At 45.0% G+C, this 14,096-nt stretch overlaps 1 protein-coding gene across 6 annotated transcripts in view; it reads left to right on the top strand.

The window, feature by feature from the left end:
• The window catches only part of PRRX2 (paired related homeobox 2), a 114,496-nt gene that overhangs the window by 55,742 nt on the left and 44,658 nt on the right, over nucleotides 1-14,096 (top strand). The window contains exon 2 of one of the 6 annotated variants that reach the window (XM_056540989.1): nucleotides 11,975-12,080. The gene's annotated coding sequence lies outside the window, so the exon portion shown is untranslated. Of the gene's footprint in view, nucleotides 1-11,974; nucleotides 12,081-12,354; nucleotides 12,617-12,743; nucleotides 12,824-13,015; nucleotides 13,034-14,096 lie in introns of those variants that run through there. The other 5 variants (XM_056540990.1, XM_056540992.1, XM_056540991.1 and 2 more) reach the window with 5 other exon arrangements.

Here is a 14,096-nt window from a genome sequence, read left to right on the forward strand (position 1 = left end):
TTGCCCTAGTGTGCTTTCCTGTTACGACTCCCTGCAGTGCAATGTCTGTTTTGTGAAGCTCTGTGTACACACTACATACCAACCCAGGCCTGCAGCAAGCAGTCTCCGTCTTAGAATAATACTGCCCTCAGCCCCTTTAATGCTTTTTTAGGGTGAACCCACTGCCGTCCTAATAGAGTCCAGCTAAGCAGGGGGTCAGTGCTGTTTCCTTAAAGGGGTAACATTTTTTTTTTTTTTTTAAATCAACTGGTGTCAGAAAGTTAAACAGATTTGTAAATTACTTCTATTAAAAAAAATCTTTATCCTTCCAGTACTTATTAGCAGCTGTATGCTACAGAGAAAATTCCTTGCTTTTTTAATTTCTTTATTGTCTTGTCCACAGTGCTCTCTGCTGACACCTCTGTACATTTTAGGAACTGTCCAGAGTAGGAGAAAATCCCCATAGCAAACCTCTCCTGCTCTGGACAGTTCCTGAAATCAACAGAGGTGTCAGCAGAGAGCACTGTGGTCAGACAGAAAGGAAATTCAAAAAGAAAAGAACTTCCTGTGGAGCATACAGAAGCCTATAAGTATTAGAAGGATTACGATTTTTTAATAGAAGTTATTTATAAATCTGTTTAACTTTCTTTCATCAGTTGATTTAAAATTTTTTTTTTCCAGTGGGGTACCCCTTTAAGAACTATTCCCTTTACCATCATATAGTAGATGAGTGGAGTAGAGATTAGGGTTGCCACCTGGCCGGTATTTTACCAGCACAGACGGTATTTTGGCGACCCTGACGATATTTTTATATAAAAAATACCTGCAATGCAATGGCCGGCATTTATCCAGCCAATCCTCCAACTCCCGGAATGTTGTACCATAACCTCTACCAGTGCTTCCCAACCAGAGCGCCTCCAGCTAGAGATGAGCGAACTTACAGTAATTCGATTTGTCACGAACCTTGCGGCTCGGCGGTTGCTGACTTTAGCCTGCATAAATTAGTTCAGCTTTCAGGTGCTCCGGTGGGCTGGAAAAGGTGGATGAATCGAATTACTGTAACTTTGCTCATCTCTACCTCCGGCTGTTGCCAAACTACAACTCCCAGCACACCCGGACAGCCAATGGCTGTCCAGGCATGCTAAGAGTTGTAGTTTTGCAACAGCTGGAGGCACCCCTGGTTGGGAAACATTGACCTATACTATATACTACTATACAGCCCAACATGCTGGGAGTTGTAGTTTTGAAACAGCTGGAGGCACACTGGTTGAGAAACACTGACCTATACTATATACTACTATACAGTTCAACATGCTGGGAGTTGTAGTTTTGCAACAGCTGGAGGCACACTGGTTGGGAAACACTGACCTATACTATATACTACTGTATAGTCCAATATGCTGGGAGTTGTAGTTTTGCAACAGCTGGAGGCACCCCTGGTTGGGAAAAAGTGACCTATACTATATACTACTATACAGTCCAACATGCTGGGAGTTGTAGTTTTGCAACAGGTGGAGGCACCCCTGGTTGGGAAACACTGACCTATACTATATGCTACTATACAGTTCAACATGCTGGGAGTTGTAGTTTTGCAACAGCTGGAGGCACCCCTGGTTGGGAAACACTGACCTATACTATATACTACTATATAGCCCAACATGCTGGGAGTTGTAGTTTTGCAACAGCTGGAGGCACCCCTGGTTGGGAACCACTGACCTATACTATATACCACTATACAGTCCAACATGCTGGGAGTTGTAGTTTTCAATTGGGGCAGCTGCTGAGCCACAGGCTGTATCAGGGCATGCTGGGTGTTCTAGTTAGTAACTAACTGCAACTCGCAAATTTTGTAAAAAAAAAAAAAGCGATCAAAAAGTCACATCAAAACAAAAATCGTCCTGTTAAAAACAACAGATCGGGGGCGCAAAATTTTTGCCTCATACATACAAGGAGAAATAAAAAAGCTATTGGGGTCAGAATAGGGCAAAATTTCCCCCGCATATGTGTATCCTTTGATGTCACGTATATATAATTAATTATGCAAATTAGCATGACTGGTATTTTTTTGCAAGAAAGGTGGCAACCCTAGTAGCGATGATACCTTTATTGGCTGACTGAAGGTGACATCGCTACTCCACTCGTCTCCTATATTTCTATGCCGACATGGTACAAACCCAAAAAATTCTTTATTCCTGGTTTCTGAGAAAGCTGGGGGACAACCATCATGGCTGCCTTTATAGCTACCACTGGAAACCCCTGAGCCCTATTGGTTGTCACTCAGCTTTCCCTGAAACAGAATCTAATGTTTATAGGGTATCTGCACCAGGAGATTTTATTGGGTTCTATATGAGCCTGGACCCCCACTGATTTCTAGCTCCAATGTGCGTCTCCATATCATGCAATCAACCTTAAAGGGGTGCTCCAGTGGAAAACATTTATTTATTTATTTTTTTATCACCTGTGGCCAAAAAGTTTAACATATTTGTAAATTACTTCTATTTAAAAATCTTAATCCTTCCAGTACTTATCAACTGCTGTATCCTCCACAGGAAGTTGTTTTTTTTTTTTCTGCCTGACCACATTGCTCTCTGCTGATACCTCTGTCTGTGTCAGGAACTGTCCAGAACAGGAGCAAATTCCCATAGCAAACCTCTACTGCTATGGACAGTTCCTGACACAGACAGAGGTGTCAGCAGAGAACACTGTGGTCAGACTGGAAAGAACTACTCAACTTTTAACTTTTAAGTTTAACTTTTTGGCACCAGTTGATTTTAAACAATTTTTTCCAGTAAAGTACCCCTTTAAAGGAACACTCCAGATAATAAAGATACACCGTGTCAAGCCTAGTCCATGGCCTGAAGGAGTGGGGCATGACACAACGATTCAGAGTAAAATATAGGTTCCACCCTTTAAAAAATCTTTGTAAGTGGTGCAAACTAGGCAAATTTGTTTGAAAATGTGTGCTGTGCCACTTTTTCAACAAATCTGGCGCAGCCGACAGAAATTAAAAAGGTTCGTTTTGAATATTCCCCCCAGTGAATTTGTATTTGTTTTTCATTCCCATAAAGCATTGCTTTAAGATTCCATACCACTGATACCACTGGTCTTCTTGGCTCACAGAACCCAAACTACAACATCTTCTGACATGTCTCAGTAGTGCCAGAAGGTACCCATGCCCTAAAAGAAAGTCTGCCAGGAGGTTTATTCTGCTTAAACCACAAGCATCTTAAAACAATGACTGGCTCCCTTATCACTGACAACAAAGTCTTACTCTGAAACGCTGCATCTTATTTCAAACAGAGCCATGGCACCGGGGAAGTGTCTGGGAGGTGGTTTCCTTATCTTCTTCCCACCCAGTTCAGTTTGATTGAAGTATTTCTTCTTATACACCAAGCAGGGAGAAACCTGTCAATCAATTCATTCCTGGCAGGGAGAAGCCAAGGAGACCGCCTTCCAGACTCTTACCCAGTGCCAGGGCTTGGTCATAAACTAAGTTTCTGAAATGCTGCAGTTGTTAGTGATGCAGAAGCCTGTCGGGATTTCATTCTGCCTGTGATTCTGGCAGTTTTAAAGGGGTACTCCGGTGAAAAACTTTTTTTTTGTTAAATCAACTGGTGCCAGAAAGTTAAACATCATGAGCACAGTGCTCTCTGCTGACATCTCTGTCCATTTTAGGAACTGTCCAGAGTAAAAGGAAATACCCATAGCAAACATATGCTGTTCTGGACAGTTCCTAAAATGGACAGAGATGTCGGCAGAGAGCACTGTTGTCATGATGTCAGCAGACAGCTCTGTGTTTCAAAAAGAAAAGAATTTCCGCTGTAGTATTCAGCAGCTAATAAGTACAGGAAGGATTAAGATTTTTTAATAGAAGTAATTTACAAATCTGTTTAACTTTCTGGCACCAGTTGATTTAAAAAAAATAAATAAATAAAGGTTTTCACCGGAGTACCCCTTTAATTTACTGATCTGTTTTATCTGAACATTTTCTATTGCTCTATGTTTTTCTATAGGACTATTGAGGAAAGTTTGTACCCCCCCCTGATCACTGCATTGTCTTATATGTCTCCAGTTACAAGAGGTAAAGATGGAGGCAACTCTTTGTACTTTTACAAGTGTTATTGCAGTGATACAGTAACTACTCATGTACATTCCCTGCCGACTAGCTGTGAGACATATGTGAGTCATGTATGTGTTACTGTCCCGACACTCCACCTCTCCTGACGTGCATGAAAAGATGGTCGCTACCCCAAGTTATCCTCAGGGACTCCTGGCATTCCTGAATGGGTGGGTCTTCTCTTGGCCTAAAACTACCAAGACCTCTAGAGAACGTTCCAGAAAGTTTCTTATGGCGAAGGAGAACAATTGGTTCTCACACAGAAAACAAAGATTTCTCTCTCGTTTACTCAGTGTAACTTCTTCCCATTACCCATAAAATACATCATGTTCTTTGATACCAAATATGTTCTTTTTTTTATTTTTTTCTATTTTGTGAGACAGAACCTCAGACTTTTTCCACAGACACGGCGACATGCCACTTGTGACTTTTATTATATAAAAAATAAAAAATAAAGACGCCCAAATTGGTCCTTGTTCAAAATATTTATATGTATTTTTATACAATTTTTCATTAGAATTTGCCATAAATGATACTCAAAGAGCAAGTTTCATCTATTTTCATTGTTTTTGTTATATGATAAACATAATTGTTATCCAGTCGTTAGTTATTATGATCTTTTTATATATATATATATATATATATATATATATATATATATGTATATATATATATATTTTTTTTTATTTAGCATTTATAGCATACAGTAAAAAATTTTCTGCAATCTTGTAAAACATGAAATATGAAAACAATGCATACCTAAAATAATAGCGCAATAAAAAAATCTGTTTTACGTGTTGCACTAGTCACACACAAACATGTCCATTTTTTTTTTACAAATTAAACGAACGAAAAAAGTAAAATATAATACAACAATTTTAGATTTATTTGCAGAATTATAGATCTCATATAAGCTATACACGTACTTAAGAGCAAAACTATTTTTTTTTAAAATCAACTGGTAACAGAAAGTTAAACTGATTTGTAAATTACTTCTATATCAAAATCTTAATGCTTCCAGTACTTATCAGCTGCTGTATACTACAGAGGAAGTTCTTATCTTTTTGAATTTCATTTCTGCCTGACCACAGTGCTCTCTGCTGACACCTCTGTCCATGTCAGGAACTGTCCAGAGTAGAAACAAATCACCATAGCAAACCTATCCTGCTCTGGACAGTTCCTGACTTGGACAGAGGTGTCAGCAGAGAGCACTGGGGTCAGACAGAAAATAAATACAAAATGAAAAGAACTTCCTCTGGAGCATACAGTAGCTGATAAGAACTGGAAGGGTTAAAGGGGTACTACCGTGCTGACAACTTATCCCCTATCTAAAGGATAGGGGATAAGTTGCCTGATCACGCGGGCTCCCACGGTTGAAGACCCCGTGATCTTGCATGCAGCACCCCGCTCTCATCAGGCCCCGGAGCGAACATCCGCTCTCGGTCTGATGACGGGGCCAGTGATCGTGACGTCACTGCTCCGCCCCTGTGTGACATCACGCCCCGCCCCCTCAATACAAGTCTATTGCAGGGGGTGAGACAGCTGTCTCGTCCCCTGCCATAGACTTACATTGAGGGGGCGGAGCGTGGGGGCGGAGCGTCACGTCATGATACTCCGGCCCCGTGATTGGCAGTCATCAGACCCGGAGTAATGTTTTCGCTCCAGGGCCTGATGAGAGCGGGATGCTGCGTGCAAGATCGCGGGGTCCCTTATCGATCGGGCAACTTATCCCTTATCCTTTAGATAGGGGATAAGTTGTCAGCACGGTATTACCCCTTTAAGATTTTTTTTAATAGAAGTAATATATAAATATGTAGAACTTTCTGGCACGAGGAGATTAAAAAAAAAAAAAAAAATGGTTTTCCACCGGAGTACCCCTTTAATCACTTTAGATATGTCACCATATACAGTATGATGTCACCACGACTGTAAAAACGTAAAGTATTTATTTGTACTGCGACAGAATTGCATCTATGATGACATCATTGTACATTAGCCAGTTATACCTACTTACTTTCCATTGGTGATGCCACTGTTCTCTTACCTATGCCCGCCTGTTTGCAATTGCAACCATTGCAACCCATAGGGCCTGTCACGATGCCGGCTGGCAGGTAGTGGATCCTCTGTGCCAGAGAGGGATGGCGAGGGCCGCGCTAGTGGACCGGTTCTAAGCCACTACTGGTTTTCACCAGAGCCCGCCGCAAGGCGGGATGGTCTTGCTGCGGCGGTAGTGACCAGGTCGTATCCACTAGCAACGGCTCACCTCTCTGACTGCTGAAGATAGGCGAGGTACAAGGGAGTAGGCAGAAGCAAAGTCGGACGTAGCAGAAGGTCGGGGGCAGGCGGCAAGGTTCGTAGTCAGGGGAGATAGCAGAAGTTCTGGTACACAGGCTTTAAACACACAAAACGCTTTCACTAGGCACAAGGGCAACAAGATCCGGCAAGGAAGTGCATGGGAGGAGGATAGATATAGTCAGGGACCAGGTGGAAGCCAATTAAGCTAATTGGGCCAGGCACCAATCATTGGTGCACTGGCCCTTTAAGTCTCAGGGAGCTGGCGCGCGCGCCCTAGAGAGCGGAGCCGCGCGCGCCAGCACATGACAGCAGGGGACGGGAACGGGTAAGTGACCTGGGATGCGATTCGCGAGCGGGCGCGTCCCGCTGTGCGAATCGCATCCCCAACGGCCATGACAGAGCAGCGCTCCCGGTCAGCGGGACTGACCGGGGAGCTGCAGGGAGAAAGACGCCGTGAGCGCTCCGGGGAGGAGCGGGGGCCCGGAGCGCTAGGCGTAACAGTACCCCCCCCCCTTAGGTCTCCCCTTCTCTTTATCCGGTAACTGCCTCCCCTGGGATGAGGACACCGGGAAAGGATGGAGGGATTCGTCAACGGCAGGCAGAACAGCAGGAGTAGGAATGGGGAGAGAGGGCAGAGGGCGAGACCTGGCACGGGGCAGTGTGACACCAGGACGAGGGCCATGAGGGGACACAGGGGCTTGCCTGATGGGACTGGGAGGGGGGGAGAGGCATTTCCTGTGGCAGGCAGAGTCCTTAATGACCTTAGGGGGACCGGATACAGGAGGAACCACAGGGTCACGGCAGGGAGTACTGGGAACCGGTTGAAGGCAGTCCTTGGAACAAGAGGGACCCCAACTCTTGATCTCCCCAGTGGACCAATCCAGGGTTGGGGAATGGTGTTGAAGCCAGGGTAGTCCAAGGAGAACTTCAGAAGTGCAATTAGGAAGGACAAAAAATACAATTTCCTCGTGATGAGGTCCGATGCACATTAGGAGGGGCTCCGTGCGGAAACGCACGGTGCAATCCAACCTGGCTCCGTTGACCGCGGAAATGTGGAGTGGCTTGACAAGACGGGTCACCGGAATGCGGAATTTATTCACTAAGGACTCCCGAATAAAATTCCCAGAAGCTCCAGAGTCCAGGCAGGCCACGGCTGAGAGGGAAGAGCTGGCTGAAGTAGAAATCCGAACAGGCACCGTGAGACGTGGAGAAGCCGACTTAGCATCAAGAGACGCCACACCCACGAGAGCTGGGTGCGAGCGTGCGTTTCCCAGACGTGGAGGACGGATTGGGCAATCCACCAAAAAATGTTCAGTACTGGCACAGTACAGACAAAGATTCTCTTCCTTACGGCGATTCCTCTCTTCCAGGGTCAGGCGAGACCGATCCACTTGCATGGCCTCCTCGGCGGGAGGCCTAGGCGCAGATTGCAGTGGAGACTGTGGGAGAGGTGTCCAGAGATCTAAGTCTTTTTCCTGGCGGAGCTCTTGATGCCTCTCAGAAAAACGCATGTCAATGCGAGTGGCTAGATGAATGAGTTCATGCAGGTTAGCAGGAGTCTCTCGTGCGGCCAGAACATCTTTAATGTTGCTGGATAGGCCTTTTTTAAAGGTCGCGCAGAGAGCCTCATTATTCCAGGATAGTTCAGAAGCAAGAGTACGGAATTGTACGGCATACTCGCCAACGGAAGAATTACCCTGGACCAGGTTCAGCAGGGCAGTCTCAGCAGAAGAGGCTCGGGCAGGTTCCTCAAAGACACTTCGAATTTCCGAGAAGAAGGAGTGTACAGAGGCAGTGACGGGGTCATTGCGGTCCCAGAGCGGTGTGGCCCATGACAGAGCTTTTCCAGACAGAAGGCTGACTACGAAAGCCACCTTAGACCTTTCAGTAGGAAACTGGTCCGACATCATCTCCAAGTGCAGGGAACATTGCGAAAGAAAGCCACGGCAAAACTTAGAGTCCCCATTAAATTTGTCCGGCAAGGACAGGCGGAGGCTAGGAGTGGCCACTCGCTGCGGAAGGGGTGCAGGAGCTGGCGGAGGAGATGGTTGTTGCTGCTGTAGCTGTGACTGTACTTGCTGTAGTTGTGACTGGAGTTGCTGTGTCATGGTGGTCAAGTACGACAGCTGGTGATCTTGTTGGGCGATCTGACGAGCTTGCTGGGCGACCAGCGTAGGGAGGTCAGCGACAACTGGCAGAGGAACTTCAGCGGGATCCATGGCCGGATCTACTGTCACGATGCCGGCTGGCAGGTAGTGGATCCTCTGTGCCAGAGAGGGATGGCGAGGGCCGCGCTAGTGGACCGGTTCTAAGCCACTACTGGTTTTCACCAGAGCCCGCCGCAAGGCGGGATGGTCTTGCTGCGGCGGTAGTGACCAGGTCGTATCCACTAGCAACGGCTCACCTCTCTGACTGCTGAAGATAGGCGAGGTACAAGGGAGTAGGCAGAAGCAAAGTCGGACGTAGCAGAAGGTCGGGGGAAGGCGGCAAGGTTCGTAGTCAGGGGAGATAGCAGAAGTTCTGGTACACAGGCTTTAAACACACAAAACGCTTTCACTAGGCACAAGGGCAACAAGATCCGGCAAGGAAGTGCATGGGAGGAGGATAGATATAGTCAGGGACCAGGTGGAAGCCAATTAAGCTAATTGGGCCAGGCACCAATCATTGGTGCACTGGCCCTTTAAGTCTCAGGGAGCTGGCGCGCGCGCGCCCTAGAGAGCGGAGCCGCGCGCGCCAGCACATGACAGCAGGGGACGGGAACGGGTAAGTGACCTGGGATGCGATTCGCGAGCGGGCGCGTCCCGCTGTGCGAATCGCATCCCCAACGGCCATGACAGAGCAGCGCTCCCGGTCAGCGGGACTGACCGGGGAGCTGCAGGGAGAAAGACGCCGTGAGCGCTCCGGGGAGGAGCGGGGGCCCGGAGCGCTAGGCGTAACAGGGCCACACTACTGTATATTGATGTTCTCCTGTAAACATGTCTCATTGTGGTAAAGTGCCAGTGTGAACCCACGTTTCAGCTATCAATACCGGTGTTTCCCAACCAGGGTGCATTCAGCTGTTGCAAAACCAGGGCTCAAGTCCTGCAGGAACGCATGGGAACTGAGTTCCTGCACTTTTTTTTTTACAGCAGGAACACAATTTCCATTAGTAGAAGTCCTGCAGGACCAGTCCTTCCTTGAGTGGTACTCTTGGGTTCCCACACTTTTCTGTACCAGGACAAGACCCCTGTGCAAAACTACAACTCCCAGCATGCCCGGACAGCCAAAGGCTGTCCGGGCATGCTGGGAGTTGTAGTTTTGCAACAACTGGAGGCACCCAGGTTGGGAAACACTGATCTATACATTTGACTGATGATGGATGATGCTCTCCAATGGCCTCTACGGAGTTTTTTGGCTTCCATTCATACTCCATACTTCAGTGGGCAAATTTGGGGATCGAAGGGGGTGTCTGTAGGTGTCCAGAACTAATGACCCACTTCAATAACCCTACGTTGATCTAACATCATTTCAGCATAACCATTGCTGTAAAACATAAAATTTAACATTCTCACAAATATTAATGGAAAAAAATGGTTAAAGGGGTATTCCAGGCCAAAACTTTTTTTTATATATCAACAGGCTCCGGAAAGTTAAACAGATTTGTAAATTACTTCGATTAAAAAATCTTAATCCTTGCAATAGTTATTAGCTTCTGAAGTTGAGTTGTTTTTTTCTGTCTAACTGCTCTCTGATGACTCATGTCCCGTGATATTCTCCCAGCATGCACAGCTCCCAGGACGTGACATCATCATTGAACAGTTGGACAGAAAACTTCAGAAGCTAATAACTATTGGAAGAATTAAGATTTTTTAATAGAAGTAATTTACAAATCTGTTTAACTTTCCGGAGCCAGTTGATATATATATATATAAAAAAAAAAGTTTTTGTCTGTAATACCCCTTTAAAAAGAAAACACAGAAAAATCTAATGCTATACCTCAAATCTAGAGATGAGTAAAATTTCCCGAAATTTTTTTTAGGGTTAGATTTGTCAGAATTTTCCATCATATTCGATTTGATCTAAATTAAAATTGCCCGATAGCCCTGAAAAGTCATGTATGACTAGGAAAGCACATTTATGAAACACCAAACACACTTGGCATTTTTTTGCTCATCTTTGGCGTTCTTCTGCTGTGTTTAGCTCAGTGGCAGTTCTTTCAATATCACAGCATGTCGAGACTCTGGCATGTTTTTTGGGATAAAATATTGGTGTTTTTCTCCCATAGAAAGTCTATGGCCAGTTTCACGCAACCGAAAATGTGCAGAATGTCCAACCGAAAAACACAGGCGACATTCCACACGTTTTATTGTTCCAGAGGGCGGTAAAACTGCTCAGAAATGTGGCGTCTCATAAACGGCAATGCACTTCTGTGAGAAACCTGCGCTAGAATCAGGATTTCTGCTGCAGAAACATCTGCCGCGGAAATTCCGGCATGAGCACAGTGCAGCAGAATCCCAATGAAATCAATAGAACTCTGCTGCAGAGGAATTTCCCAGCCAAATATTCCTGCGGAATTCCGTTCGTGAATTAGCAAAAGAAACGCCACTAAAAAACGCCATGTAAGTTCAACATTGGCGTTCCCCCCCCCCCCCCCCCCCCCCATTATTTCATATAGAAATCCTTGAGTCACATGATAAAAGAATTACATGACTTGTCATGATAAAAACACAGGAGAAAAAAACGCCAAGACCAAGGGTCCATTCACATTTCCAGATTACCTGCTGAAAATCTGCAGCGGATTTTGTTACCATTGACTTCAATGGGTCAGCAGAAAACCCGCAAATACGTTGTGGAAATTCCGCCCGTGTGAACAGACCGTTCTTAAAGGGGTATTCCAGGAAAAAAACATTTTTTATTTTTATTTTTTTTTCATATCAACTGGCTCCAGAAAGTTAAACAGATTTGTAAATTACCTCTATTAAAAAAAATCTTAATCCTGCCAATAATTATCAGCTGCTGAAGTTGAGTTGTTCTTTTCTGTCTGGCAACAGTGCTCTCTGCTGACATCTCTGCTTGTCTCGGGAACTGCACAGAGTAGAAGAGGTTTGCTATGGGGATTTGCTTCTACTCTGGACAGTTCCCGAGACAGGTGTCATCAGAGAGCACTTAGACAGAAAATAACAACTTAACTTCAGCAGCTCATAAGTTCGGAAAGGAATAAGATTTTTTAATAGAAGTAATTTATAAATCTGTTTAACTTTCTGGAGTCAGATGATATGTAAAAAAAAATTTTTTTTTCCTGGAGAACCCCTTTAAACTCATTATAAAAAAAATAAAAAAAAATAAAATTACATTTTGGGAGGGCAAAATGACAAGAAAGTTTTTTTGTGCCATTTTCTTATTTCAGATATAAAAAAAAAAAAAAAGAAAGCCAAAGAAAAAAACAAGATTCACACATTTTTGGTAAACTTGGAAGCAATTCGATTCATTGGGCAGATAAATCCCGACCTGTTCAGACCCTTGTAATCAAACCCCTATTTTCCCCTAATTGAATCATCATTTGTAAGTTATTAATTTTATTTTACTCTTTTGTTATTTTTATAGCTATCCCCCCCTATGGCCAGAATTGGAGAGAGAGAGAGAAAAAAGAAGAAAAAAAAAACGAAGATCTCGTGTAAGGTTCTGTCTAGCGAAATTAACCAACGTTAAGGTAAAATTAGAAAGCGCGCATCTAATTACACGTGGACGGCGGGACTATCAAAGTCATCATAATCGGACTTATTCAAGCTGATCCCTAAACCAAACTCATGTGTCCCTTCACCTCCAGAGTCTGACAAGAGATTGAAGGCTCCTGTTTTGTTGCCCATGTGCGGGGCTGGTTTTCATTAGGAAGTCTCCACACTGGATGCATACCGTGGCGTTAGCGACTGCGGAGAGGGGCCTAATTACCTCATTACCAGGAGATCTGTTTTCCCAGGGGTCCTGACCTGGAGCTCAGTGGAGGAGTCACTTAGGCGGCTAGGATCTAATTGTGCCTCTGAAGCCCCTCTCTGTTGCACAAGGCTTGTGCCAGACCCCTCACCCCCCCCCCCCCCTCCTCCCGTCCTCATCAGATATGCTCATACGTGTAAAAATTCATATTAGAACAATCGGTAAATACCACGTTTTTTTTTTTGTCACGCCTTACGTCATCCGAAAACATGGACCATTCCTGGTTTCTATTACAGATACATCAAAGGCATGCAGGTCTACAGTGCTTTAAATGGGTTGTTCGTTTTGTTGGTTAGAAATAAAGATCATTAAAAAAAAAATGTACATGGTCTCCCAACGGTGGGCCTCCAACTGTTACAAAACTACAACTCCCAGCATGCCCGGACAGCCGTTGGCTGTCCGGGCATGCTGGGAGTTGTAGTTTTGCAACAGCTGGAGGTCTGCCCTGTGGAGACCGACAATGTAGGGGAACAGTGGAAAAGTGGTGCAGTTGCCCATAGCAACTGGTCAGATTGCTTATTTCGTTTTTCAGAGGCCTTTTTTTTTACAACTTAAAGAAGCGAACTGATTGGTGGCTTTGGACAACAGAACTACTTTTCATTTGCACAGACTTTGATAAATCTTTCCCATAATACATTGAAAATTAGGAGAAAGTATGTGAAAATGCTTGAGGTTGGGATATGCTTGTTTTTTTAGCTTTATTCAAAACTAGCAGAGTACCAGGCATTGCCCGTTCTTCCTACTTAAACCTTGCCAAAGATATCTCGTCCTCCTATCCCCACCTCATATCTCGTCCTCCTATCCCCACTTCATATCTCGTCCTCCTATCCCCACCTCATATCTTGTCCTCCTATCCCCACTTCATATCTCTTCCTCCTATCCCCACCTCATATCTCGTCCTCCTATCCCCACCTCATATCTCGTCCTCCTATCCCCACCTCATATCTTGTCCTCCTATCCCCACTTCATATCTCTTCCTCCTATCCCCACCTCATATCCCATCCTCATATCCCCACTTCATATCTCGTCCTCCTATCCCCACCTCATATCTCGTCCTCCTATCCCCACTTCATATCTCGTCCTCCTATCCCCACTTCATATCTCGTCCTCCTATCCCCACCTCATAACTCGTCCTCCTATCCCCATTTCATATCTCATCCTCCTATCCCCACCTCATATCCCATCCTCATAACCCGACCTTATATCCCGTCCTCATATCCCATCTTCATAACTCAACCTTATATCCCGTCCTCATATCCCATCCTCATAACTCAACCTTATATCCCGTCCTCATATCCCATCCTCATAACTCAACCTTATATCCCGTCCTCATATCCCATTCTCATAACTCAACCTTATATCCCGTCCTCATATCCCATTCTCATAACTCAACCTTATATCCCAATCTCATTTCCCAACCTTATATCCCGTCCTCATATCTTGTCCTTATATCCCATCCTCATATCCCATCCTCATAACTTGACCTTATATCCCGGCCTCATATCCTGTCCTTATATCTCATCCTCATATCCTGACCTCATATACCGTCCTCATTCCGGCCTCATATCGGCCTCATATCTCGACCTCATATCCGGTCTTCATATCCTGATCATCATCCTGTCCTCATATTCTGTCCTCACATCCCGTCCTTATACCCCATCCTCATATCCTGACCTCATATCCCATCCTCGTATCGATTCTTCATATCCCAACTCATATCCTGCTCTTATATCCC

This window comes from Hyla sarda, chromosome 9, assembly GCF_029499605.1.
Source record: "Hyla sarda isolate aHylSar1 chromosome 9, aHylSar1.hap1, whole genome shotgun sequence".
NCBI classification, from domain to species: domain Eukaryota; kingdom Metazoa; phylum Chordata; class Amphibia; order Anura; family Hylidae; genus Hyla; species Hyla sarda.